We start from the raw sequence: 27,134 nt of genomic DNA, 5'->3' as shown, positions 1-27,134 counted from the left end.
TGCTGATATTCAAGTTTTATTTAAATGACACGGCTGGAGTTTAAAATACCGATCTGTTAGATAATTTCAATCAAAGCATGGCGCTGCAAATCACTCTGCTTCTCATGATATGAAAAGTATGCAAATGAATATACTGATTATTCACTACTGCACCCCTTCCAGTTACATTCCTAAGACAGGGGGTATCATGCAATATCAGAACCAAGTCCAGTTGGGTACTGCATCAAAAAGCCATGCTTTCAGCTAAAAGAGCCCAAATGTATTAGAAATGTGCCATCCTAGGCCAAGCTGGGTGATAAAGAATTGGGGACCTCCTTAATCATTAGTCTTTGAAAAAAGAACTCCACACGCATCACTTTCATCATATGTATACCATCACTTCCTTTCAAACACTTCTGGGTAAGGCACTGCTGTACAATGCAATGTAACATAACCTCCAGTACTTATCTTGGACGGTGAATCAACGTGGCCTTCTTCCACGAACCTGTGCAGTATCTGACCTTCGTCTGCATCTTCCTTCGATACCCGACAGGGAAGCCCTGTTTCGCCAATACCTGGCTGCGTCAGGGGAATTCATTCAAAGTCACCAGCTCCAAGAGATTAACACGCCTGCACTGTGTCGTCTAGCATCTGCATCAAAATGGCGGCCGGCATGTGGAGTTTTTTTTCCTTTCCAAAGAGGAGTGATCGGTATTCACCCTTGAACACGTGTGGTTGATTATTGTAGAATGGGTTTGAATATTCAGGAGATTATATTCTACACATCCCCAAGTATTTACAGTGATAAAGAAGTGGCCCATCAGATCAGCCCCTTTTCAATATTATTAATGCAGTGTGTACCACTTTGGTAAACAGGTGCTTTTTCAATGTCATCAGTTAAATGTTATGAGATAAATCAGAAAGTCAGTAAATGGTGCAAAACGTCTGCAATTCATTACAGCTCTAACAGCAGTGGAATATAGAAATCATCAAATGGGCAGTGGAGAAATCATAACAGGTCTTGTGGATAGTTGGATGTGGGGCATTAAGGTAGGTGTTGCATCATGTGGTCTGCAGGCAGAGGTAACGGAGACCATTCCTCATAACATAGTAAATAACGGCAGATAAAGACCTGTACGGTCCATCCAGTCTGCCCTACAGGATAAACTCTTTTTACGTGGTATATGTGATACTTTATATGTATACCTGAGTTTGATTTGTCCTTGCCATTCTCAGGGCACAGACCGTAAAAGTCTGCCCAGCACTGTTCTTGTACCGAAAGTTCTGAAGATTCTGGAATCCCAATTAGTAGCAATATTCCACATAAAACCCCAAAGAGTAACATAGTAAGATAGTAAATGATGGTAGATAAAGTCCTGTACGGTCCATCCAGTCTGCCCAACAAGATAAACTCATTTTACATGGTATGTGGTACTTTATATTTATACCCAAGTTTGATTTGTCCTTGCCATTCTCAGGGCGCAGACCGTAGGAGTCCGCCCAGCACTGTTCTTGTACTAAAAGTTCTGAAGATTCTGGAATCCTAAAGAGTTACAAGATTCTGGAATCCCAATTAGTAGCAACGTTCCACCACAAAGAGTAACATAGTAAGATAGTAAATGACGGCAGATAAAGACCTGTACGGTCCATCCAGTCTGCCCAACAAGGTAGACTCATTTTACATGGTATGTGATACTTTATACCGAGTTTGATTTGTCCTTGCCGTCCTCCTTCCTCTTTCAGGTCTGGGTCACTGTCAGACACCAACTAAGTAAAATTAGAAAACATGTCAGCAGGTGATCTTGCTCTGTGGGATTTTGCACTAGGTATGACCCCCTCAGACGTGAAGCCAAGTTCACAAGAGGGTTTTCTAACCCTCGTGAGCTTGGGGGAGGGGGGATCACACCTACTGCAAAAAAACATCCCACAGAACAAGATCACCCGCTGCCACAACCTAGGAAAATGAAAAGATGGCATCTTGTACAAGGCATCCGCAAGAGATCAAGCGATCACAGATAAAGACATTATAACCAGCAGATAAGAACAGCCGGGTCACTTGCTCTGGTAGCAGGCAGTTAATCACTGACGCAGGCTCCAAGCACCCAGACAGCAGGAGGAAACAGGCCTCTTCATTAATAAACATGAGCATTTTACTTTCCATTTGAATGAGTTACAATAGAGTCTGAAAACTACTGGTAACCACACTACAAAATAACACTATTTTCTTTTTCAATGTCTTTAGTTAGTGTAGCTTAACTAATGCCACACTGGGAAAGGACCAAGGGTCCATCGAGCCCAGCATCCTGTCCACAACAGCGGCCAATCCAGGCCAAGGGCACCTGGCGAGCTTCCCAAACGTACAAACATTCTATACAATCAAGCCATTGTGACATCACTAATGAGGTTGGCTCTTATTGGTGGAATGAGCCACTATGACATCACAATAGGTTAAATCACTGCTCTATGTAATAAAAGTGAGCCAAGTAGAGGACATAAGTACATAAGTAATGCCACACTGGGAAAAGACCAAGGGTCCATCGAGCCCAGCATCCTGTCCACAACAGCGGCCAATCCAGGCCAAGGGCACCTGGCAAGCTTCCCAAACGTACAAACATTCTATACATGTTATTCCTGGAATTGTGGATTTTTCCCAAGTCCATTTAGTAGCGGTTTATGGACTTGTCCTTTAGGAAACCGTCTAACCCCTTTTTAAACTCTGCCAAGCTAACCACCTTCACCAGGTTCTCCGGCAACGAATTCCAGAGTTTAATTATGCGTTGGGTGAAGAAATATTTTCTCCGATTTGTTTTAAATTTACTACACTGGTTGCTCAAAGAATAAAGATTAGGTTGCAGTTGGTCCAGATGTGTCTCTTGGCTGATTTTTTTTCAGCACTTAAATATGAATCTGTTACTCATTTCTTTCTTAAACTACACACTGGCTACCTATCGAAGCAAGAGTCCAGTTCAAACTTTGTACCCTAATTTTATGGAGTGTTCCTGCTTATCTATCTAAATTATGTCACTTGTTGAAAAGTAAGAACATAAGTATTGCCATACTGGGACAGACCAAAGGTCCATCAAGCCCAGTATCCTGTTTCCAACAGTGGCCCATCTAGGTTACAAGTACCTGGCAAGATCCCAAAACAGTACAATACATTTTATGCTCCTTATCCTAGAAATAAGCAGCGGATTTTCCCCAAGTCATTTTAATAATGGCTTATGGACTTTTCTTTTAGGAAGATAGCCAAACCTTTTTTAAACCCTGCTAAGCTAACTGCTTTCACTATGTTCTCTAGCAAGTAATGCTTCATGTGCTCCATGGTCCTCCCATTGTGTGGACTGTTAAAATCATCTTTATCATACCAAGCTGCCCTAGTTTGGAATTTTCTTCCTTCTTCAACAGGACTGAAACGGTTAAAAAGATTTTTGTTTTTTATTTAAGAAGTATGTTTTGCTTACAGATTAGTGTTTGCTTAGCAGAGAGAAGGACAAACTAATTGTATTTCCCAGGATATACTCTGGCTATTCTTGTTGTTACCCTCATTGAACCTTTTCGGCATATAAGGTTTATAAGTCCTGTGATGTAATGTAATTTCAGAATGTTTACATGTGTATGTCAGCATGCCTGACTTGTGATTTTAGGACTAATGCTAGAAATACGCTAACCGTGCAGGTAGAGGCTGACTGAATTTCGGTTTATGCACCGAAAATGGCCTGAAAACCGAGTTTAGGTTTCAGCCAAAAATGCAAGTGAATTTTTTGCTGAAACTGAAACTCCCGCTTCCCCACCAGACCCAGTCCTGCCCCCCCTCCCTCCACCATCAGTTTGAGTCCTTCTGGCCCCAGTCCCCCCCCCCCAGAAAGAAGAGGCGTCAGTGAGTCGCCACCTTCATTACCCCCCCCCCCCCCCCCCCGCAGAGACCAGATCTTGACAGGCCAAGCCAGCCACCTGCCCCACCCTGCCAAGCCGGCCCACTTCAGGCCTACCTTTAACTGCCCTAGTGGCCTAGTGGCCTTTTTGGGGCAGGGCCTATCCCAGTTGCTCCTGGTCCCACCAGTTCCTCCATATAAATGGCTGCCACGAGTTCCTATGGCAATCTCGCAAGGCTGGGGTGAGGTGGGGTTGGCCGACCCGGCCCGGCCTGGCCTATCTGACCTGGTCTCTGCAAGGGGGGAGAGGAGGTGCTGTTTTTGATTTCAATTGAAACAGGTTAGCAAATTTCAGCTGCTGATTGAGTTTTGGGCCTCTACACGCAGGTAATGATGGTCGTTTTATGACTACTACTACTACCACTACTATTTAGCATTTCTATAGCGCTACAAGGCGAACGCAGCGCTGCACAAACATAGAAGAAAGACAGTCCCTGCTCAAAGAGCTTACAATCTATGACTGACTAGAGACTGGCTATGGGCCAGCCTTTATAAAACACATCTGGAAACAGCAGCAAAAGAAAGAGAGGAGAATATTTTCAGCTTAGTAATCACTAAATTAGGCTTTCTGTTTATCAACAAAACAGAAGGAGTCACCACAGCAGGGCAGTTTCACAGAAGTGAGTCTTTCAGGGAACGCAGAGCTACTCAGGACGAGCTGAGTATGTGAAACTTTCTCCGCCAGGGTCTCACATCTCATTCCCAGCTCTGTCACGCACTCTGTGTGTGACCCTGGGGTAAGTCACTATCGCCTTCCACCTCCATTTATCCAGTCACCACAGCACAAAATATCCAGGCTTTCCTTCTCTTTCCCTCTTCAAATGTTGAACAGAACCTACATCCTAAACAGTTTACTGAAAGTCCAATTCTCACCTGAAACAGGTTGTACAATACAGTGGCGTAGCCACAGGTGGGCCTAGGTGGGCCAGGGCCCACCCAAAAATCTGTTGTCTGGCTACGCCCCTGGTATAATATATACAAGAGACGAGAAGAAACCAAATGACAGTACGATCCATAGGAAACATTTTCTGTACTTCAATAGACTTTATCTGATTCTACCTGTGTGACAGGGGCGTAGCCAGACTTTGGCGGGAGGGGGGATCCAGAGCCCGAGATGAGGGGGCACATTTTAGACCCCACCCCCTGGTGAAGCCGACCCCCCCCCCCCCCCCCGCCGCCTTCACCACCTTTGACCACCCCCCCCGGCGCCAACCCTTTCGACCCCCCTTCCGCCGCCGCCACCAACTCTCCCCCGCCACCACCGTCAGGTACCTTTGCTGGCGGAGGTCCCCAACCCCCGCCAGCCGAAGTCCTCTTCTCCGGAGCGGTCGCGTTGCTGATCTGCAAAGCTTCTGTTTCTGTGAGTCTGACGTAGAAGAGGCGACAGCAGCGGTGGGGGAGGGGGGTTAAAGGGGTTGGCGGCTGGGGGTCAAGGCCAAATCTACGGGGGCCCATGCCCCCGTGGCCCCACATAGCTACGCCCCTGCTGTGTGACACATGCCTTTCTTTACATACAGCAGGGCCGCCATGAGACTGAACAGGGCCCGGGGCAGGGCCGCTGCTGCCCCCAATCGCTGCCACTCCCTCACGATCACCGCTGCCACTGCCGCTCCCCCCCCCCCCGATCCACTGCCGCTGCCTAAATACCTTGGCTAGTGGGGATCCCGAGGCCCCGCCAGCAGAAGACCCTCCAGCACTGACTGCCTGCCTAGGCGGCTGCTTTTCCTCTCAGGGCATGCTCAGTTTCAAAACTGAGCATGTGCGCCTCAGAGGAAAAGCAGCTGCTCAGCAATGGGCAGAAGAGCAGCGTTGAAGGAAGTTCCGGGTCCTCCCCAGCCTCTCCTTCTCTTGTCAGGACGTGATCACTCGGGTCCCGTCAGGAACAGGAGAGAGAGACCCCGGCACCAGGCCCCCCTTGGACGTCCGGCCCAGGGAATTCCCCCCGCCCTCTCGGCAGCCCTGACATAGTTATTCGTCCTTATCATAGAGCCCAACCCTCAGAAAATATTGCCCCAGGATAATGTAACTTTCCAAATTCGATCACCTCACTGTGGTCACACCGTGTCACTTCTGTAAATTCTACCACCACATAGCAGCAAAATAAAAACGCAATACAAAATCTCAAGAAACTGTGCCCGGATTTATCCTGTTCACTTCGTGGGGCAGCCTATCAGGTGTCCATAGCACATGGACAGAACCACAGTTCATCTAGAACCTGTTACTGCTAATAATCCCCAAGACAGTAAAAGCCCACCCCGGCCAAGGCAGCTGAAACTCATTTGTACTTCAAACAGAAGTGAGGGATGAGCAGCCAAGGAGAAGCAGTGGACAGATGCAGAACAATGACAGGGAGGAAGAGGTGGAGAGAGAGCAGCAGCAAATGAGGGAACAACACAGTGACAAAGAACAACAGCAGAAGCAACAACAGCCCCACAACACATAAGTACATAAGTATTGTCACACTGGGACAGACCAAAGGTCCACCAAGCCCAGCATCCTGTTTCCAACAGTAGCCAATCCAGATCACAAATACCTGGCAAGATCCCCAAAATGTTCAATACATTTTATGCTGCTTAACCCATAAATAAGCAGTGGATTTCCCCCAAGTCATTTTAATAATGGTCTATGGACTTTTCCTTTAGAAAGCCGTCCAAACCTTTTTTTAAACCCTGCTAAGCTAACCGTCTTTACCACATTCTTTGGCAATGGGTTCCAGAGTTTAATTACACGTTGAGTGGAGAAAGAGTTTCTCTGATTCGTTTTAAATTTACTACTTTGTAACTTCATCGCATGCCCCCTGGTCCTAGAACATTCAGCCGCAACTTCCACAGAGTGCAGAAAGGGTTCTAGGACAGAATCTAGAAAAAGGACATTGAGCAAAGAACCACCACCCTGCTTGATGGACACGCCACTCTCCAGTGAAAGCTCTGTACATGTTCCACCAGCTAGTATTCACAAAGTGTAGTCTCACCAGTTTCAGATGCCTCCAGGTAACACCACCTCTAAATAGTTTGCAAAGGCGCCGGCTTCTTGTAGGAAATTGATGACGTTGGGCAGGCAACCACCACCTTGCCTGATAGAAATGGCACTGATGTTTTCCAACGGAAGTTCTGCACACGTTCCACCAGCTGGTATTCACAGAAGTGTAATCTCACCGGCTTGGGATGCCTCCAGGTCACATCACCTCTCCATTTACTTCTAATTGTACTGATCCCAGTCTCTGGTTTCTGCTTTCCTTTGTCTTCTCTTAGCTCTCTTGCCAGGATTTCCTATCCATTTGTCATTTTTCCCTTTTTCTTTCAGTTTTTTTCAATGTATTTTTACGCATCTCTGTCCAGATTTAATTCATTGTTACTATCCAGACTTTAGTTTTCCTCTTTTTACTTTGTCTACCTACAGCTTTTCATCTTTCTCTCACCCTGGTTCTCCCCATGCCCCTTCCCTTATTCTCCAGTCAATCTATCCTCTCCTCTCTTTCCACCCAGCATTTACTCTCTTTCTCTTCCCGCCCTTCCATTCAGTGCCTCCTCTCTTTTTATCCATCCTTCCAGCCAACATCTCTCCTCTTTCTCTCTCCATCCTTCCAGCCAGCCAAAGTCTCCCCATCCTTCCATCTAGCATCTCCCCTCTTTCTCTCCCTACTCTTCCATCCAGCGTCTCCTTTCTCTCTCTCCCCCATCCTTCTACCCAGCACCTTCTTTCTCTCTCTACCCCTTTTCTATCCAGCATCTCTCCTCTTCTATCCATTTCTCCTCCCCCTTCCGTTCAGCATCTCCCGCCTCTCTCTCTCTCTCCCCCTTCCCCAATCCAGTGTCTTTTCTCTTCCTTCCCAGCTCTACCTTTTGTATCTTCTGTTTCCTGTGCTGTGGTCACTGCTGGTACTCCTGATGAGCAGCAAAAGTGGCAAAACATCAAGACGTAGGCACGGGGCCACAGTCTTCAGGCATGCGCTATCATCTCTGCCGGTCTCCTGCCCCCTCTGACGTCAACTTCCTGTTCCATGCCTGCTTCATGCTGTTTTGCCGTCACCACTGCTCAGCAGCAGCAGTGGCAGTGTGGCGGTAGCAGCTGCAGCAGCAGTGGGGAGAAGTAGGGAAGTTTAATGGGTGCCTACGCTGTACGCAACCATGATTGTGGCTCAGCGGGAGTATTTCCCTCTTTGGCGGGAGAAGATGACCCGCCAAAGCAGGAGTCTCCCACTGAATGCAGGAGACTTGGAAGGTCTGTATTGGGGGTGTCCAGAGAGCTGGTACCCATGCTAATAGCCTGGAATTCAGACACCTTATTGGAAAGGTTCCCTACTGATGGCAGTGAGAGGAGACTGCTCCAGGCCTCTCCTCCTCCCGATTGTGCAAACGAACACCTTTCATTGTGTGGTGAATTTGTTCTGAACTAAATTTCATTCTGTGCCTCTAATTCATTGTCGTTCTACAGCCAAAAGAAACAAAACTGAAAAGAAAAAGATGGAAGAGAACCACATCAAAGTGTTCTTGGCTGCAACACACACTTCATCAATGTTCATAAAAAGAGTGAAATTTAAAAAAAATCTTGAACACACTCCAAATATGCAGGTACAACATCAACCTGCCAAAGCCGAAGAGAGGTCCACCACCTCCTCCTTGCTTCTGACTGTGGCAGGCACAGTAAATAAAAATGTTGACGTCTTCTGGACAGGTCCCAAATGATGCCTAACCTGTCACATTATTTTACTTTTTTTAATTAGTTTTGGATAATGTCCCACCTTTCACTGAAGAGGAAGTTTACGCTGCTGAGCCTGTGCTTGACTTGTGTGTCTCTGTGTCAGTTGCATGTGTAGCTGACAGTCTCCAGCATACGGATGGCAGGGGCTGTTTGCTGTTACTACAGAAGCCGGTCCAACACACCTCCCTTGCTCCAAAGAGCTTACCTACAGTGGGGGAAATAAGTATTTGATCCCTTGCTGATTTTGTAAGTTTGCCCACTGACAAAGACATGAGCAGCCCATAATTGAAGGGTAGGTTATTGGTAACAGTGAGAGATAGCACATCACAAATTAAATCCGGAAAATCACATTGTGGAAAGTATATGAATTTATTTGCATTCTGCAGAGGGAAATAAGTATTTGATCCCTCTGGCAAACAAGACCTAATACTTGGTGGCAAAACCCTTGTTGGCAAGCACAGCGGTCAGACGTCTTCTGTAGTTGATGATGAGGTTTGCACACATGTCAGGAGGAATTTTGGTCCACTCCTCTTTGCAGATCATCTCTAAATCATTAAGAGTTCTGGGCTGTCGCTTGGCAACTCGCAGCTTCAGCTCCCTCCATAAGTTTTCAATGGGATTAAGGTCTGGTGACTGGCTAGGCCACTCCATGACCCTAATGTGCTTCTTCCTGAGCCACTCCTTTGTTGCCTTGGCTGTATGTTTTGGGTCATTGTCGTGCTGGAAGACCCAGCCACGACCCATTTTTAAGGCCCTGGCGGAGGGAAGGAGGTTGTCACTCAGAATTGTACGGTACATGGCCCCATCCATTCTCCCATTGATGCGGTGAAGTAGTCCTGTGCCCTTAGCAGAGAAACACCCCCAAAACATAACATTTCCACCTCCATGCTTGACAGTGGGGACGGTGTTCTTTGGGTCATAGGCAGCATTTCTCTTCCTCCAAACACGGCGAGTTGAGTTCATGCCAAAGAGCTCAATTTTTGTCTCATCTGACCACAGCACCTTCTCCCAATCACTCTCGGCATCATCCAGGTGTTCACTGGCAAACTTCAGACGGGCCGTCACATGTGCCTTCCGGAGCAGGGGGACCTTGCGGGCACTGCAGGATTGCAATCCGTTATGTCGTAATGTGTTACCAATGGTTTTCGTGGTGACAGTGGTCCCAGCTGCCTTGAGATCATTGACAAGTTCCCCCCTTGTAGTTGTAGGCTGATTTCTAACCTTCCTCATGATCAAGGATACCCCACGAGGTGAGATTTTGCGTGGAGCCCCAGATCTTTGTCGATTGACAGTCATTTTGTACTTCTTCCATTTTCTTACTATGGCACCAACAGTTGTCTCCTTCTCGCCCAGCGTCTTACTGATGGTTTTGTAGCCCATTCCAGCCTTGTGCAGGTGTATGATCTTGTCCCTGACATCCTTAGACAGCTCCTTGCTCTTGGCCATTTTGTAGAGGTTAGAGTCTGACTGATTCACTGAGTCTGTGGACAGGTGTCTTTCATACAGGTGACCATTGCCGACAGCTGTCTGTCATGCAGGTAACGAGTTGATTTGGAGCATCTACCTGGTCTGTAGGGGCCAGATCTCTTACTGGTTGGTGGGGGATCAAATACTTATTTCCCTCTGCAGAATGCAAATAAATTCATATACTTTCCACAATGTGATTTTCCGGATTTAATTTGTGATGTGCTATCTCTCACTGTTACCAATAACCTAACCTTCAATTATGGGCTGCTCATGTCTTTGTCAGTGGGCAAACTTACAAAATCAGCAAGGGATCAAATACTTACAGTATTTCCCCCACTGTACATTTCCACTTAAGTACGGTAAGGGGTCCTTTTACTAAGGTGCGCCGGAAAGTGGCCTGCGCTGGTTGGGCGCGAGCAGGGCGTGCGACAAAAATGAAAATTGTCGCACGTTCGTTTTTGGGCCTGAAACCTTGCCGCCACCCATTCACTTAGCGGTAAGGTCTCACTTTTTCACCGAGTGGTAATCGTCCTCGAGCGTATAATGCTGATTACCGCCTGGTTTTTCCGGCACGCGTAGTAAGGCGTGCGTAAAACATTAAATTACCACCCGGGCCGCGTGGTAGCCGGGCAGTAGATCTCAATTGACGCACACTGGACGTGCGTAGGGGCCTACGCGGCTCAGTAAAAGGGCCCCTAAGTGACAGCAGATTAAGATAACGTACGGTCTTCAGGAAGTGTAATTAAACTACTACTACTACTACTACTACTACTTATCATTTCTATAGCGCTACAAGGCATACGCAGCACTGTACACCATACACAAAAAAGACAGTCCCTGCTCAAAGAGCTCACAATCTAAATATGGAATGTTGCTAGTGGAATAGCAACATTCCATGTAGAATCTCAAATAGTAGCAACATTCCATGTAGAATCTCAAGTAATAGCAACATTCCAGAATCTCAAATAGTAACAACATTCCATGTTCCGCTGCACTAACCACTAGGCTACTCCTCCACTAGCAACATTCCATGTAGAAGCCTGCCCTTGCAGATCAGCAATGCGGCCGCGCAGGCTTCTGTTTCTGTGAGTCTGACTCACAGAAACGGAAGTCTGCGCAGCCGCGTTGCTGATCTGCAAGGGCAGGCTTCTACATTACTACTACTACTTATCACTTCTATAGCGCTACAAGGCATATGCAGCACTGTACACCATACATGAAATGACAGTCCCTGCTCAAAGAGCTTACAATCTAGATAAGACAGGCAAACAGACAGAACAATTAAGGGTAAGGGAATAAATAGGTGAGGATAAAGGACAGGGCAAGTCCTCAGCTGGGAATCAATCAAAACAGTATCTTTCCTCTGACAGGTCGATGCTCAGAACTCCCGAGGTAAAGCCAACAGCGCAGAGCCCATACTGCCAGAACAGAGCAGAAAACTAGTTCGCCAATGCTCAAAGGAAATGGTATTCAAATTATATGCACACTGTAAAAGTGAAAGCAAGGGGGGGCACATGCTTGGTGCATGCGCAGAAGAATTTCACGGTAGGCTCAGCCCTTGTGCGCATGCAGCAGGCAAACCCGACAGCGAAGCATACGTTAGCAGCTGTTTTCTGCGCCTTTAAATATAAATACATAAGTGTTGCAACACTGGGACAGACCAAAGGTCCATCAAGCCCAGCATCCTGTTTCCAACAGTGGCCAATCCAGGTCACAAATACCTGGCAAGATCCCAAAAAAGTTTGATACATTTTATGCTGCTTATCCCAGAAATAGTGGATTTTCCCCAAGTCCATTTAATAATGATCTATGGACTTTTCCTTTAGGAAGCCGTCCAAACCTTTTTTTAAACTCCGCTAAGCTAACCACCTTTACCACATTCTCTGGTAACGAATTCTAGACTTTAATTACACATTGATTGAAGAAAACTTTTCTCCGATTCGTTTTAAATTTACTACATTGTTTCTTCATCGCATGCTTCCTAGTCCTAGTATATAAGCTTTTCATTTTTTTTTTTTTACTTGAAAGGCTTATATTTAAGTGCAGGAAACAGGTGCCAATGCGAGCTTCCACTTTCAGGTTTCCTCTGACTCGCACAAATTTATTTCTTAGTACCGGCGCTTACACGGGTTTTCTTCCACTTCCAAAAGAAATCAAAACCGACAGATTTTAAAAGAAAGAATCATGAGAAATCCTCTCTTCAAACACCCTAATGCCTGCTCCAAGCTGGTGTTAGGTTTTCATCAGCAATGACAGCTGTGGTTTGTGCGCTGTTCTCTCAGCATTGGGAGGGAATAGGAAATGACCTCATTAACATCTGTTTGACTACATTTGCATGCTAATTGACACACACACTGTCTCCTGCACTAGGGGCTCTTTTACTAAGATGCGCCTAAATGTGGCCTGCGCTAGTATAGGCGTGAGTTTTGGACGCACACAGGTCCATTTTTTCAGCGCGTCTGGAAAAAAGGCGCTTTTTTGTGGCTGAAAATGGACGTGTGGCAAAATTAAAACCAGTGCGTGTACATTTTCGGCCTGAGACCTCTTATCACCACCAATTGACTTAGCGGTAAGGTCTTGCGTGCTAACTGGGCGGTAAGCGGCCAGTGCACGTAAACTGCCAATGTACTATTTTACCACTAACCTGTGCTATTTCAGCACAGGTCCTACTGTATTTCATATTTTACAGTTTAGATGCCTGCATTTATACCTGCTCCATGGCATACAGGGCCGCTGAGAGGGGGGAGCAGGGGGGAAAAATTCCCAGCGCCGGGGTCAGGCCGCCAGCGCTGCAGTCCCCGGTCTCACCTGTCTGCCTCCTCGGCTCCGAGCCCCCTGCATTCGAAGCGGCAGTCGCAGATCGCCTCCCTTCGGGCCTTCCCTCCCTGTGTCCCACCCTCGCGGAAACCGGAAGTTACATCAGATGAGGGCGGGACACAGGGAGGGAAGGCCCGAAGGGAGGCGATCTGCGACTGCCGCTTTGAATTCAGGGGGCCCGGAGCCGTGGAGGCAGGCAGGTGAGACCTGGGACTGCAGTGGTGGGGGGAGCGACGGGGGGTGGCAGCAGGGGGGGCGGAGGCAGGGCGCCCTCGCCCCGGCCTAGTCTCTCGGCAGCCCTGGCTGTAATTGCATAAAATAATTGGCTTAATTAGCAATAGCAGGGCCGCCGAGAGGGAGGGGGCAGGGGGGACAAAGTTCCCGGCACCGGGGTCAGGCACCCAGCGCTGCAGTCCCCAGTCTCACCTGCCTGCCTCCTCGGCTCCGGGCCCCCTGCATTCGAAGTGGCAGTCACAGATCCCCTCCCTTCGGGCCTTCCCTCCCTGTGTCCCGCCCTCGCAGAAACCGGAAGTTACATCAGACGAGGGCGAGACACAGGGAGGGAAGGCCAGAAGAGAGGCAATCTGCGACTGCCGCTTTGAATGCAGGGGGCCCGGAGCTGTGGAGGGAGGCAGGTGAGACCGAGGACTGCAGTGGCGGGGGGAGCGACGAGGGGCAACAGCAGAGGGGCGCCCTCGCTCCGGGCCCGACCTAGTCTCTCGGCGCCCCTGGTGGCATGCATGTCAGCTAAATACTCATTTGGACCTGGAATGATGGGAAGGCATTGAAAAAAAAACCACTGCGAAAAGCCTAGAATTTGGTTTTGCAGCCCGGCTCCTTAATTGATGCCAGTTGCAGAACCAGCATGCGTAGTCTGCAAAATCGATAACTACACATGTAACTCCCACCACTTGGCACGTTCAAAGCCCCAACTGATTTGCTTCTCTTTCTTTTAATGCCAAATACGTGTGTGTTTTTTTTCCTGCATCCTTATAGGTGTAGCAGGCTGCCAAAATGCTCTCTCTTTTGCTCCGGAAAGGTGCCAATCAAATCTGAATATGGCAAGATCTACTACAGGAAAGTAGCCCCAAGAGAACTGAGATTTAATCTTTTGGAGGGAAGCACAGTAAAGTCTGGGTTAATTTGGATTGTTGGATAACTGTTGGTTAACCAGGCTCCGCCCACTCCCTCCCAAACATCAGAGCATCCAAGAAACCCCCCCGAAGTGCCTTTTACCCCACCCATCCACACATGTATTCTTCATCGTTTCCTTTCTCTTCTTTTGTAATACCTTGGTTTTCATTGACTTTGGTTATCGTCGGTTTCGGTTTTCGTCGGTTTCTTTCGCGAAAAATTTGTCTCGGATTTCGTCGGTTGCCTCAGATTTCGTCGGCGTGGCCACGTGACCTCGCTGCGTTCTCCTGCTCAGTGTGGCGTTGTTTCTCATTGTGTGAGCATCACCCCGCGCGTCTAGCCAAACAATCCCATTGCGTTCCAGTGTTTTTATTCATATGGAAATAATTGCCTCGGTTTTCGTTGGTTTCGGATTTCGCCGATTGTTTTCAGACGGATTATCGACGAAAACCGAGGTATCACTGTATTTGTAAATTTGAAGGGAGCCTATTTCACTTACAGTTGCACTGAGACAGGTTAGGAATTCTGTACATGCAGAATAGTCCATGTTTGTGATCAGCCCCTTTGCCCGAGAGGAAGGACTGGCAGTGTCTAGTAATTTGAACACTGAAATCAACAGGGACAGCAACTGCACATGTAAAAAAAACAAATCACAGTAGAGGGCAAGATGGCGTCCGAATAGGAAGTGTGTGAGAGAGCTCCTCGGACTCACCTCGTTCTCGCCGGTATTAATTACCTAAAAACAATTTTCAATGCCCAGGAGGAGGGGTAGACAGAGGGTAAACCCTGCTCCCTCAGCGAGACTGGAGCTGGGCCCGATGGATCGCTTCACCATCCGAGGAGAGTTAGCTGGGCAAAATGCGTCGCTGCAGGGAGGAGCGGCGGAAGGTACACCGCCCTGCCCACTAGAAAGGGACATCACGCTGAGCCCAGAGGAGCGGAGTCCTCCGGCGCTGCTGGCGACGCGGCCATTCGGATGCCCCAGATCGCTCAGACCTGAGGAGGAGATGATCGGTCTGGGAGCAGGGGCAGATGAAGGCAGTGGATTGCCGACTGTAGCAGTGCAGGGAGGCACTGCGAGGAAACACCATCGGAGATTTGGGAGTCGGAACGACGGAGGTGAAAGTTGTGAGTAATGGAGGAGTCCAGGAAGAGACTCAGCAAAGGTTTTTGTCGACGAAGAAACCAGAAAGAATTACCCCTGAAAATATCTGGGACGCCTTGGTGAGTCTTGAAAACTCTTTTATAACAGAAAATTACTTCCATGTTAACAGTTACTCGATCGCTTCGGGCAAAGTGGCAGAATTGGAAACACAAATGATACAAACTTACTCCTTTGAACAAGAAATTAAGAGTGAAACTAACAAAATTAAGGAAAGCCAAGCAGCTATGATTAAAGAAAATATATTACTTCAAAGGAAAATAGAAAATTTAGAAAACCAACAAAGGATGAAAACTTTAAGGTTTATAATTTTTCCTAAAGTACCTGCAGTGGCTCCTCTGATAACTTTTACATAGTAACATAGTAGATGATGGCAGAAAAAGACCTGCACGGTCCATCCAGTCTGCCCAAGAAATGTGCTACTTTTTGTGTATACCTTACCTTGATTTGTACCTGTCTTTTTCAGGGCACAGACCGTACAAGTCTGCCCAGCACTATCCATGCCTCCCACCATTGGCTCTGGCACAGACCGTATAAGTCTGCCCAGCACTATCCCCGCCTCCCAACCACCAGCCCCGCCTCCCACCACCGGCTCTGGCACAGACCGTAGAAGTCTGCCCAGCACTATCCCCGCCTCCCAACCACCAGCCCCGCCTCCCACTACCGGCTCTGTTATCCAATCTCGGCTAAGCTCCTGAGCATCCATTTCTTCTGAACAGGATTCCTTTATGTTTATCCCACGCATGTTTGAATTCCGTTACCGATTTCATCTCCACCACCTCCCGCGGGAGGGCATTCCAAGCATCCACCACTCTCTCCATGAAAAAAAGGTACCTTTCAGAAGTGCTAAAAATTTCAGAACAACTTTATCCACCTGTTTCTAAAATATATTATTTAGCACCATATATTTATTTATTTATTTATTTGTAGCATTTGTATCCCACATTTTCCCACCAATTTGCAGGCTCAGTGTGGCTTACATTTGCCGTAATGGCGGTTGCCATTTCCGGTTAACATGATTACAGATGGTATTGCGTTAATGTGCATACATTCATGGTAACATACATGGAACATAATATATATGGAACAGATCATGGGATATATATATACCATGTGCGTACATATATGGTAAAGAAGAATGCATTATGGTATTGCAAGAAGGTTCCTGAGTAATAAATTGGGTTGTAACATACATTAGGTCATCGGCTATAGAGAGACCCTATTCGACATAAAGTGGTAGTGCTTGATCATTAAAAGCAAAGAGGTTAAGCAGTCAGGCGATAAAAGTTTGGTTTTGTTAAGAAATCAATGGAACAAATACTACCAAACATAGGAATTCCATTTGAGGAATTGAATTTAAATCTTTCACAGACGACAGAGGATGGATTTATTAGGAGTACAACCTGCCACTTTAATTGTGGACTTTGTCCTTCAGCCTGATCGCGATTGGATCTTAAAGTCTTTCTTCAAATATCGACAGGAAGATTTTCTGAATTGTAAAGTTAAAGTTTTTCCTGACATTTCGAGACAAACACAAACGAGGCAACAGGCCTTTTTGAAACTTTGTTTCCTTGTGCTTCAATTGGGTGGAACCTTTTGGCTCAATTTTCCTTGTAAATGTGTTGTAAAGTTTCAATCTGTTAAATAAGTTTGGTTTTTTTTTTTAAGTGAGCATTTGTTATCCTTCCTGGACTCTAGACAGGACTCGACTACACGTCCCCCGTTGACAACTCCTATTATATCCACTCAGTAAAGAATAATACTTGGAATACTTTCTATTCATTTCTAGTAGAGGAGTGTGGTAGCCGTGTTAGTCCACTCTTAAGGTTATCAATAGAAATCAAACAAAATAAAACATGGAAAAGAAAATAAGATGATACCTTTTTTATTGGACATAACTTAATACATTTCTTGATTAGCTTTCGAAGGTTGCCCTTCTTCCTCAGATCGGAAATAAGCAAATGTGCTAGCTGACAGTGTATATAAGTGAAAACATTCAAGCATTACTATGACAGTCTGACAGGGTGGGAGGATGGGGGTGGGTAGGAGGTATGCATGGGGACATCAAAGCATATCATTGATATTCTAACAGGATGGGTGTGGATAGGTGAGGGGTGGGGTGATCAACAGAGAAATACAGCTTTATGGTTTATAATGGGCTAGGAACCCCAGATCCTTGTTAAGTCCTTCAAAGGTCTTACATTCTTGTATGGTTTTAAAGTTACCTTTCAGGATCCTGAAAGGTAACTTTAAAACCATACAAGAACGTAAGACCTTTGAAGTCAGAATGATTGAATATTTTAACACCCAACAGAAAGGACTTAACAAGGATCTGGGGTTCCTAGCCCATTATAAACCATAAAGCTGTATTTCTCTGTTGATCACCCCACCCCTCACCTATCCACACCCATCCTGTTAGAATATCAATGATATGCTTTGATGTCCCCATGCATACTTCCTACCCACCCCCCTCCTCCCACCCTGTCAGACTGTCATAGTAATACTTGAATGTTTTCACTTATATACACTGTCAGCTAGCACATTTGCTTATTTCCGATCTGAGGAAGAAGGGCAACCTTCGAAAGCTAATCAAGAAATGTATTAAGTTATGTCCAATAAAAAAGGTATCATCTTATTTTCTTTTCCATGTTTTATTTTGTTTGATTTCTATTGATAACCTTAAGAGTGGACTAACACGGCTACCACACTCCTCTACTTATAAAAAATGGAAATTATAGATAAATAATAATAAAAAAAATCACAATGGCTTGGGAAAAACAAGCAGCAGTTTACTGCCTCAGCATGGACAGATTTAAGTCTCTCAATACACAGGATCTATGACCTAGGTGCAGCTACCATCTCTTTCTACTTCCCTCAAGAGACCGATAGGAGGGAAAGGGAATTCTGCTCCCTCCCCCCACCCACCCCCCAGCATGCTCTGAGGCAGGCAGCACCAAGAAAGCTCCAAAAGACATTGAGAGCAGAACACAGGTGGTCATAAAGCCTAATCACAGAGGACTGGAGAAATACTGGCCCATATACACAGCTCAATAAATATACATACATGTACTCTGTCACGCGCATGCAATAGAGGCACAACAATATTCTTTGTTTTATTTTCCATTCCTTTCCTAATAACTCCCAACATTCCCTTTGCTTTTGTGGTCACCGCCACAAACTGAGCAGAAGATTTCAGCATATTGCCCTAGACCCCTTTCTTGTGTGGTGACTCTCAACATGGAATCTAGCATCATCTATATATGTAAAAGGCACCACCAACGTTCTAATGAAGCCTCACTTCCGTTTTGCATGGTGGTGTAGATATCCGGTTTCACGAATCACAGGCAGGAGTAAGGAGTAGGGAAACATTAGCCAGCAAGCTCCGATCTGCTCCTCTCCTGCTGACTCTGCTGCCCGGGTTGCTCCCCCCCCCCCCCCCCCCGCTGTATCGTCAGGGCATGGCTGAGGATCTCAAAGCACAGAACACCCTTCCTCTCTGCAGACATGGGGGGGGGGGGGGGGGGAAGCGGTGCTAGCGCCCGTTTCATTCCTCTCTGAAACGGGTCTTTCACACTAGTATATCTATAGTTTGGGTTATTCTTCCCAATGTGCATCATTTTGCACTTCAAAGTAAAAGTAGAGGCTGACCAAAGACGAGTCACCACTGGAGATTTGAATCCAAACAGTCTTTATTATTATGCTTAAAAGAAAGACCCGACACGGGCCATGTTTTGACGCACGGAAGCGTCTACTTCAGGGGTCACACAATGTGATCCAAAACAATATAAAGGACAGCAAACCTGCTCTTCTCTTCTCTAGAAGCTCGTCTGTTTGTTTTGACTACACAAACAATTCGGGTAAGATCCAAAACTTCAGAGAAGAGCAGGTTTGCTGTCCTTTATATTGTTTTGGATCACATTGTATGACCCTTGAAGTAGACGCTTCCGTGCGTCGAAACACGGCCCATGTCGGGTCTTTCTTTTCAGCATAATAAAGACTGTTTGGATTCATATCTCCAGTGGTGACTCGTCTTTGGCCAGCCTCTACTTTTACTTTGTGCGCTTTCTCGTTGTAGAGGACCTCTCCTGTTTTTGCATTTTGGATCCCAGTATCCAGGCTCGCTTTTCACTTCTCCACATTAAATTTCATGTGCTATTTGGATGCCCAGCTTCACAGTCTCGTATGGTCCTCTTGTGATTTCTCATAGTCTATATGTGATTAAACAACTTTGAATTCTATAGAGAATAGCTCAGATCAATTCTAGAGGAAAGACCTTCAGCAACATGAAGTTTAGAATAACTGATGTCAAGAAACACAAAGAGCGAACACAGGCATTGCTGAAGGTGAGTCAACACAACTCGTATCGGGAGCTTGAACAAGAACAAAAACAGGAGGGAATATGAAGGTTTTGCAGGCCCTGCTATGCGATTTTTAGGGAATGTGGTGTCCGCAGTGGGATTGGAGCCTGGGCATACCAACTTTAAATCATGCAGAATAGTCTAAATACACAATAACTAGAAGTGTCATACAAATCCCCCAAATTTTTTACATGAACTGGAAAGACAAGATGTTCAATAATCATTGATCTATGTTTAGTATTTGCTTGTATATTTATTTCTTAATTTACAAATAATCATGAAACATTTTAATAGGGAGCATGGACATGCAAATTTAAAGCTGCTTACCTTTATAGCTGCCATCTCCAGTCATCAACACAGGACTGCAACATACAGCTATGGACTGGTCATCGCAACTGGTTGCTACACAGCCTCACGCCAACTTGCTGAAACAATGGAGAATTCTTGCATTACTTCAGATGCTGCCATTGTTGCAGACTCCCTTTTTGTCTGATGGTACTTACTTTTGTGTGTGGGAGATTGTAATCTTGCACATTGACCTCATAAGTACATAAATACATAAGTTTTGCCACACTGGGACAGACCTAAGGTCCATCAAGCCCAGCATCCTGTTCCCAACAGTGGCCAATCCAGGTCCCCAATACCTGGCAAGATCCCAACTCTATATAGAGCACAACAAGTTAGGTGCCAATTACATACCTAAATTTAGGTACTCAAATGGAAGTTAGGCATCCCTACTTATAGAATAGTGCCTAGGGGACAGTTTATTTATTTGTTGCATTTGTATCCCACATTTTCCCACCTATTTGCAGGCTCAATGTGGCTTACATTGTTCCATCATGGCGATCGCCATTTCCGGATTGAGAGATACAAGTAGTATTGCATTAGAGAATATGATTGACATTTTAGGTTAAGCAGTCAAATCTAAAGAGTTCGTGTTTGGAATTAAAGATAAAGTGGTAATCACGTTAAAGTTCATTCGTGGTAGTGTACTCTTTGGTAGTTAGGTGTAAAGAGTTAGGTTTTATGTAGTTCAGGCTTGAGTTTCGTTGTCTGGTAGTTAGGATGTATCGTTGTGGTATGCCTTTTTGAACAGGCACCTAACTGTGGTTTACTTCTGTTTGTGTATCTTTGTGCTTTAGTGTGCATGTGGGCAGGGAATGGGCAGGTCCCACACGTAGAGAATACTGTCAGTTACGTGCCTAGATGCTAACAAATGATAAAAGGGATAGAACTTCTCTTGTATGATGAAAGGCTAAAGAGGTTAGGGCTCTTCAGCTTGGAAAAGAGACGGATGAGGGGAGATATGATTGAGGTCTACAAAATCCTGAGTGATGTAAAACGAGTAGAAATAAATCGATTTTTTACTTGTTCCGAAAGTACAAAGACTAGGGAACACTCAAGGAAGTTACATGGAAATACTTTGAAAACAAATAGGAGGAAATATTTTTTCACTCAACGAATAGTTAAGCTCTGGAACTCTTTGCCGGAGGATGTGGTAACAGCGGTTAGTGTATCTGGGTTTGAAAAAGGTTTGGACAAATTCTTGGAAGAAACGTCCATAGTCTGTTATTGAGACAGACAAGGGGAAGCAACCGCTTGCCCCAGGATTTGTAGCATGGAGTGTTGCCACGATTTGGGTTTCTTCCAGGTACTTGTGACCTGGCTTGGCCACTGTTTGGAAAACAGGATACTGGGCTAGATGTCTTCACACTGGTCTGGCCCAGTATGGCTACTCTTATGCTCTTATGTTCTACATGGTGTAAATGTTGGTGCCCAAATGCCAACTTAGGCTGTATTTTGTGACAGAATCTAAGTGCCCAGACGCCATTATAGAATATTTTCTTAGTGCACAGGGGTGCCTCATTTTTGCACCCATTACAAAATTGCCCCCTGAATGTAAACAGTGTAAGAGAGACCAGCGTGCAATCAGAATGCCCCCAAGCACATGGCGTCTTTGCCCATTTCATTGAGAGTGTTTAAACGATGCTAGAATGCCAATGCCAGCATCCAACCATTACCCATCCAGTGATGTCCCTGAAAAGACCAAGCGGCAAAGAGAGAATAAAATAAAAGTGGATGTTTGAAAGCTCAGCATATGGGTCTCTTGGCTCCATCTTTTCATTTGGATCTATAGTGCCTGACTGCAATTTGCTGGCCATATTCTCTATTGAAGGCGATTTCTGCAACCATGGACACAGAGCTGACAAGAGAGTACTGGGTGATCTTGAGCCCCTTCCAATGAACTTTCAGGCTTCTAGACCCCCTCATTTGATCTTCATAATTACATTCAACCACCATGATCACCCCAGCACTGTCCCTTCCTGAATGTACCAAATATATATATACAGTATATATATATAATGTGACCTCATACTTTGCTGGCTGTTGGGCTGAACTAGGAAATTTACTCTTACAACCTGGGAGCTGACCAGGTGCCGACTCTGCACCCGGAATGCCCCCACATTAGCCAGATTTCACTTAGGCGCAGACTAGACGTTTTCAGTGGCACTAACCGGTTAAGTATCACTGAAGATGAGTGGTTGTACCCAAACAGGCAATTTGAAAAATGTTGACGACACATCTCTTCAAGCAAGCTTACCCTAACGACCCTACTTAACCGTATAAGCCCACCCACACAACTCCTGCTCTGAAGACGATTATACCTTAAACCATGTCTCAGTGACGATCCTAGGTCAGCTGCGACCCGGGGCGGATCGCCGATGCGCACCCCCCCCCCCCCAGGTGTAGCACGACACCCCTCCCCCCCCGGCGCAATGACACCCCCTCTGGCACATCAGCCCTCCCCCCCCCCCCCCCCCCCCCCCCCCGGGTGCATACTTAGCTGCTGGGAGCAGCCACGCGGCTCTCGGCTCCGCTGGCTCCCTGCTCCCTCTGCCCGGGAACAGCTGCTCTCTGCACCCCTCCAGCAGCGTGCACCCGGGGTGGACCGCTCCCCACTGCTCCGCCCTTGGTACGCCGCTGCCATGTCTCCCAAACTCCTTACACTCATCCCCCAGTCTTCTCTTCTCCATCTTCCCTACACCATACCCCTCCCAATCTCTTTCCTTCTTGCCTATTATACCTTGTTTACCTTTCCATGTTCAATTCACATATTCTTAAAACCTTACTATTACTATGTTTATTACAATTTGTAATATTCTCTTTACAATACTTTGTAATTCTATTTACTATGTAAGCCGCATTGAACCTGATGTGTGTGGGAAAGCGCGGGGTACAAATGTAATAAATAAATAAATTTCACTGGCCAGGAGTCATTTCTGGCCAGTTAAATTGCTTTGAATATCGACTTGCAGGAGTTTTTGTTGGGCAGACTGGATCGACCATGCAGGTCTTTATCTGCCATCATCTACTATGTTTAGGGTTACCATACGTCCGGATTTCCCCGGACATGTCCTCTTTTTGAGGGCATGTCCGGGGCGTCCGGCGGATTTTGCCCGCGCCCACGTTTGTCCGGATTTCTGGACAAACGTGGGCGCGGGTGCGGGCAGGCGCGTGCGTGCGGTGGGCGCGCGATCGGCGCCGTGGGTCGTGACCTGGTCTCCCATCCCCTCCCCTTCCTTACCATGTTCCCTGGTGGTCTAGTGACGTCTTCGGGGCAGGAAAGAGCCCCCTCTTTCCTGCCCGGAGCGCTGCCTCCCCTGTCTATCATCCTTCTCGGTCTGGCTGGGGATTCAAAATGGCCGCCGAGATTTGAACTCTCGCGAGGCCGCTTCAACTCTCGGTGGCCATTTTGAATCCCCAGCCATACCGAGGAGGATGCAGCAGGCAAGGGCAGGCAGCGCTCCGGGCAGGAAAGAGGGGGCTCTTTCCTGCCCCGAAGAGAAGACGCTACTAGACCACCAGGGCTAGATAGTAAGTGAGGGGGGGAGGGGACTATGTGACGGGGGGGGGCGTGGCGGAACCCGACCTGAAGGGGGCGTGGCATGAGGCGTGGCGGGGGCGGGGTAGGGGGCGTGACATGTGTCCTCTTTTTCAGAGGACACAAAATGGTAACCCTAACTATGTTAATACGTTACTATACAAAAAGAACATTTAAAAATCTATTGTTAAGCAACACAATCACTAAAGACTTACCTGTTCGAAAAGGCATATCCTAAGGACCCAACTTAATTAACTGAATCAAGTAACTCAAAGAAACCCAAATTTGTTATGAACTTAATGAACTTTATATAACTTCCCTCTCTATGTTTCCCTAATGTGTCTGTACATATCTATTTCATTTATAATAACATCACTCTATATTTGTTTCTTCTCCGGAGAAGGCTTTGCCCCATGGTGCTATGTAAGCCACATTGAGCCTGCAAATAGGTGGGAAAATGTGGGGTACAAATGTAACAGATAAATAAATAAATAACCAACTGCCATACCAAAATGACACTAGTTCTCAAGACTCAAAACAACACCAAATGTTACATCAGTCCCCCCAGTTGAGAAAACAGAACAAGCAGGATGGCTGTCAATCCCTACACAAAAATTATTCATGCCTCGGGCACAGAAGCAAACCTCAGAAAGACCCTAACCACAAATTAGAAAGAAAATGGACCAAAAACAAAACAGACACCAACAAAAAATATAAGGAGGAAAGCTATAAGAACATATAAACACAACATAGAGCTAAAACAGAACACTACAGCACAAACTCAGAACAGATCAACAGAAATATTTGAACTTATGAATAGTCTATCGAACACCCAAGCAGTACTAGCATCAACTGAAACACCACCAACTGCAGATGAGCTAACATAATATTTCGAGCAAAAAAAAAAATAGTAAAAACACAATCAAATCTTACGACAACACAAACATCAGTCAAAGACTTCTTACACGAATGTGAAGCCAACAATGTGCATATCAAGGCAGACAGAATCTGGACCTCCTTTAAACCACCGACAACCAGCACATTTAAGACACTACTGACAAGATACGTACACGCAAACTGTCTACTAGACAATTGCCCTAACTATATGATGAAAAATCCACCAGAAGGGTTCATCGAACGTTTTCGAATGGTCTCTTCTCATACGACAAAGGCGACATCGTACTTACCCCAATCCCTAAAAACACCACTAACAAGATCAGCGAACTCATGAACTACAGGCCAGTGGCTTCAATCCTACTACTGACCATAACAATGGAGGGTCTAGTAGCACAACAGCCAATGGAATACTTGTCACATGTTTCGATCCTTCATAACTCTCAATCAGGGTTTAGACAATTACATAGCACAGAAACGGTAATAACCACTCTGAAGACTAATATGCCAAGGACAGAAAATCTTACTACTACAATTCGATATGTCAAGTTCTTTTGACCTAGTAGACCACACAACACTACTGACCCTGCTCGACAACATGGGAATCAGCTATGCAGTGGCAGCATGGTTCAATGGTTTTTCAAAGGCATCCTACATTGTAAAGATGTCCGATCAACTCTCAGCCTCTTGGATCTCAGAATGTGAGGTGCCACAGGGTTCTCCAATATCACCCATATTGTTTAATGCCATGATGACCCCCACTCGGGAGAAAATTGGAACAAATGGGTTTGAACCCATTCAAGTATGCAGATGATGTCACCATTTACACACCTTTTAGCAACATCATAGAAATATTGGGTAAGGTTTAAAAAAGGCCTGGACCTTCTGGAAAACTGGGCCACAATCTTCAAACTTAAGCTAAATAGAGACAAAAACAAATTCATGGTTCTACCTAGTCCACACAAACCTCACAATCAACCAACAAACATATCAAATCGAAACACAGTTAAATATACTGGGAATTATCCTTGATAAACATCTATCTCTGGAAAGCCAAATATCAGCAGTCACATCAAAATATTTCAGAACACTATGGAAATTGAGAAGGGTTAGAGAACACTTTCCTAGACAAGCATTCCGGCTAATAGTACAATCACTGATACTATCACAACTAGACTATCGTAATGCAGCATATGTAGGATGCATGCAAGGCAGTGCTCCGGGCGGAAGAGATCACTAGACAACCAGGGCACTAGTAAGTAAGGGGAGGGGAAGCTAGCAATCTGCCTGTTTGTCCGGATTTCTGGACAAACGGCTGGTGGGCGAGCCGTCCTAGGCCCGCCCACCAGCCTGCCCGTTTGTCCAGAAATCCGGACAAACGGGCAGATTGGCAAAACCCGTCTGGTTGCCCAGACATGCCCTTAAAAAGAGGGTAAATCCGGACATATGGTAACCCTATGCATAACCATGTGCTACTCTGCATTAAGACACATTAACTTATGTCACTCAGGGACCCTTTTACTAAGGCGTGCTGAAAAAGGGCCTGCACTGGTGTAAATGCGTGTTTTAAACGCGCGCAGGTCCATTTTTCAAAAAAGGCCTTTTTTTTGTGTGTGTGGCCGAAAATGGACATGCGACAAAATTAAAAGCAGCGCGCGTCCATTTTCGGCATCAGATCTTACCGCCACCCCTTGAGTTAGCGGTATGGACTCGTGCGTTAACCGGGCGGTAACCGTCAGCGCACGTACACTGCTGATTTCCACTAGGTACGCGCCACCCGGGAGAGAATTTCTACCGCGTGTTTGGGACGCGCATCAAAAATGAAATTACCACCCGGGGCATGCAGTAGCCAGAAGGTAGTTCCAACTTGACGCATGTTGTATGCGCATAGGCGCCTACGCAGCTAAGTAAAAGGGTCCCTCAGTGCAGGTTCCATTTTATGCAATAGGACATCTTTACTTACAGTATAAGATGTGTTAGCAGAAGCAAATGTGATCATGCAGGTTAGTAAACCCTACCCAAAGCAAGACATACTCTTTAAAAGAAATCTTAAGGCCTAAAAGATAAACAAAGCAGAGTTTATGATATCCTAAGGGAAGGCACAAGGTGGATTACGGAATGATGTAAAGTGCATTCTGCAAGAAGGACAACGCATACATACTCAGATGTAAATACACTGAGTACAGGGATGAAGCAGGAACACTGGGCAGAAGGGCTGTACAGCACATACAGGATGTGCTGTACCTTGGGTACAAGAATGATGCAGGATACACTGAGCAGCAACGGGAGGGGGAGGGGGGAGGAGAGCAGTCAAAAGAAATCAAGAGGGATCTTAGGGAAGGAACATTCGGCTACAACAGCTAGGGGCAGACAGAGACTTAATGAGAACTGCCCTCTGCACAGAGACCAGTGGCGTAGCCACAGGTGGGCCTGGGTGGGCTACGGCCCACCCACTTAGGGCTTAGGTTCGAGTTCACAGTTACTTTTTATTTTATGTAATTCAATAGTAGTTTTTCATCTTTTCATGTCCCGTTTCTTTGTAATATTATGTCAAGCGCTATTATACCTAGTTTTATTTTTGAATTGACGGCAACCAAACAATAGTCTGTATTGCTTCAATCTTAATTATACCTTGACAACTGCCGGCATTTTTTGACCACCATTTTGGCATAATATCCATTTAGACGCTGGTTTTACTGCCGATGGTGTTGTTCTAATCTAAGCAGCTTTTTGGCAGACTATCCTATATAATAAAACTCACCCTCAACGTTCTGAGGACACTGACGTCACTGTCAGGTCCTCCGGGC

This window comes from Microcaecilia unicolor, chromosome 5, assembly GCF_901765095.1.
Source record: "Microcaecilia unicolor chromosome 5, aMicUni1.1, whole genome shotgun sequence".
In the NCBI taxonomy this organism is placed as follows: Eukaryota; Metazoa; Chordata; class Amphibia; order Gymnophiona; family Siphonopidae; genus Microcaecilia; species Microcaecilia unicolor.
Note: the sequence above shows the minus strand (reverse complement) of the source record.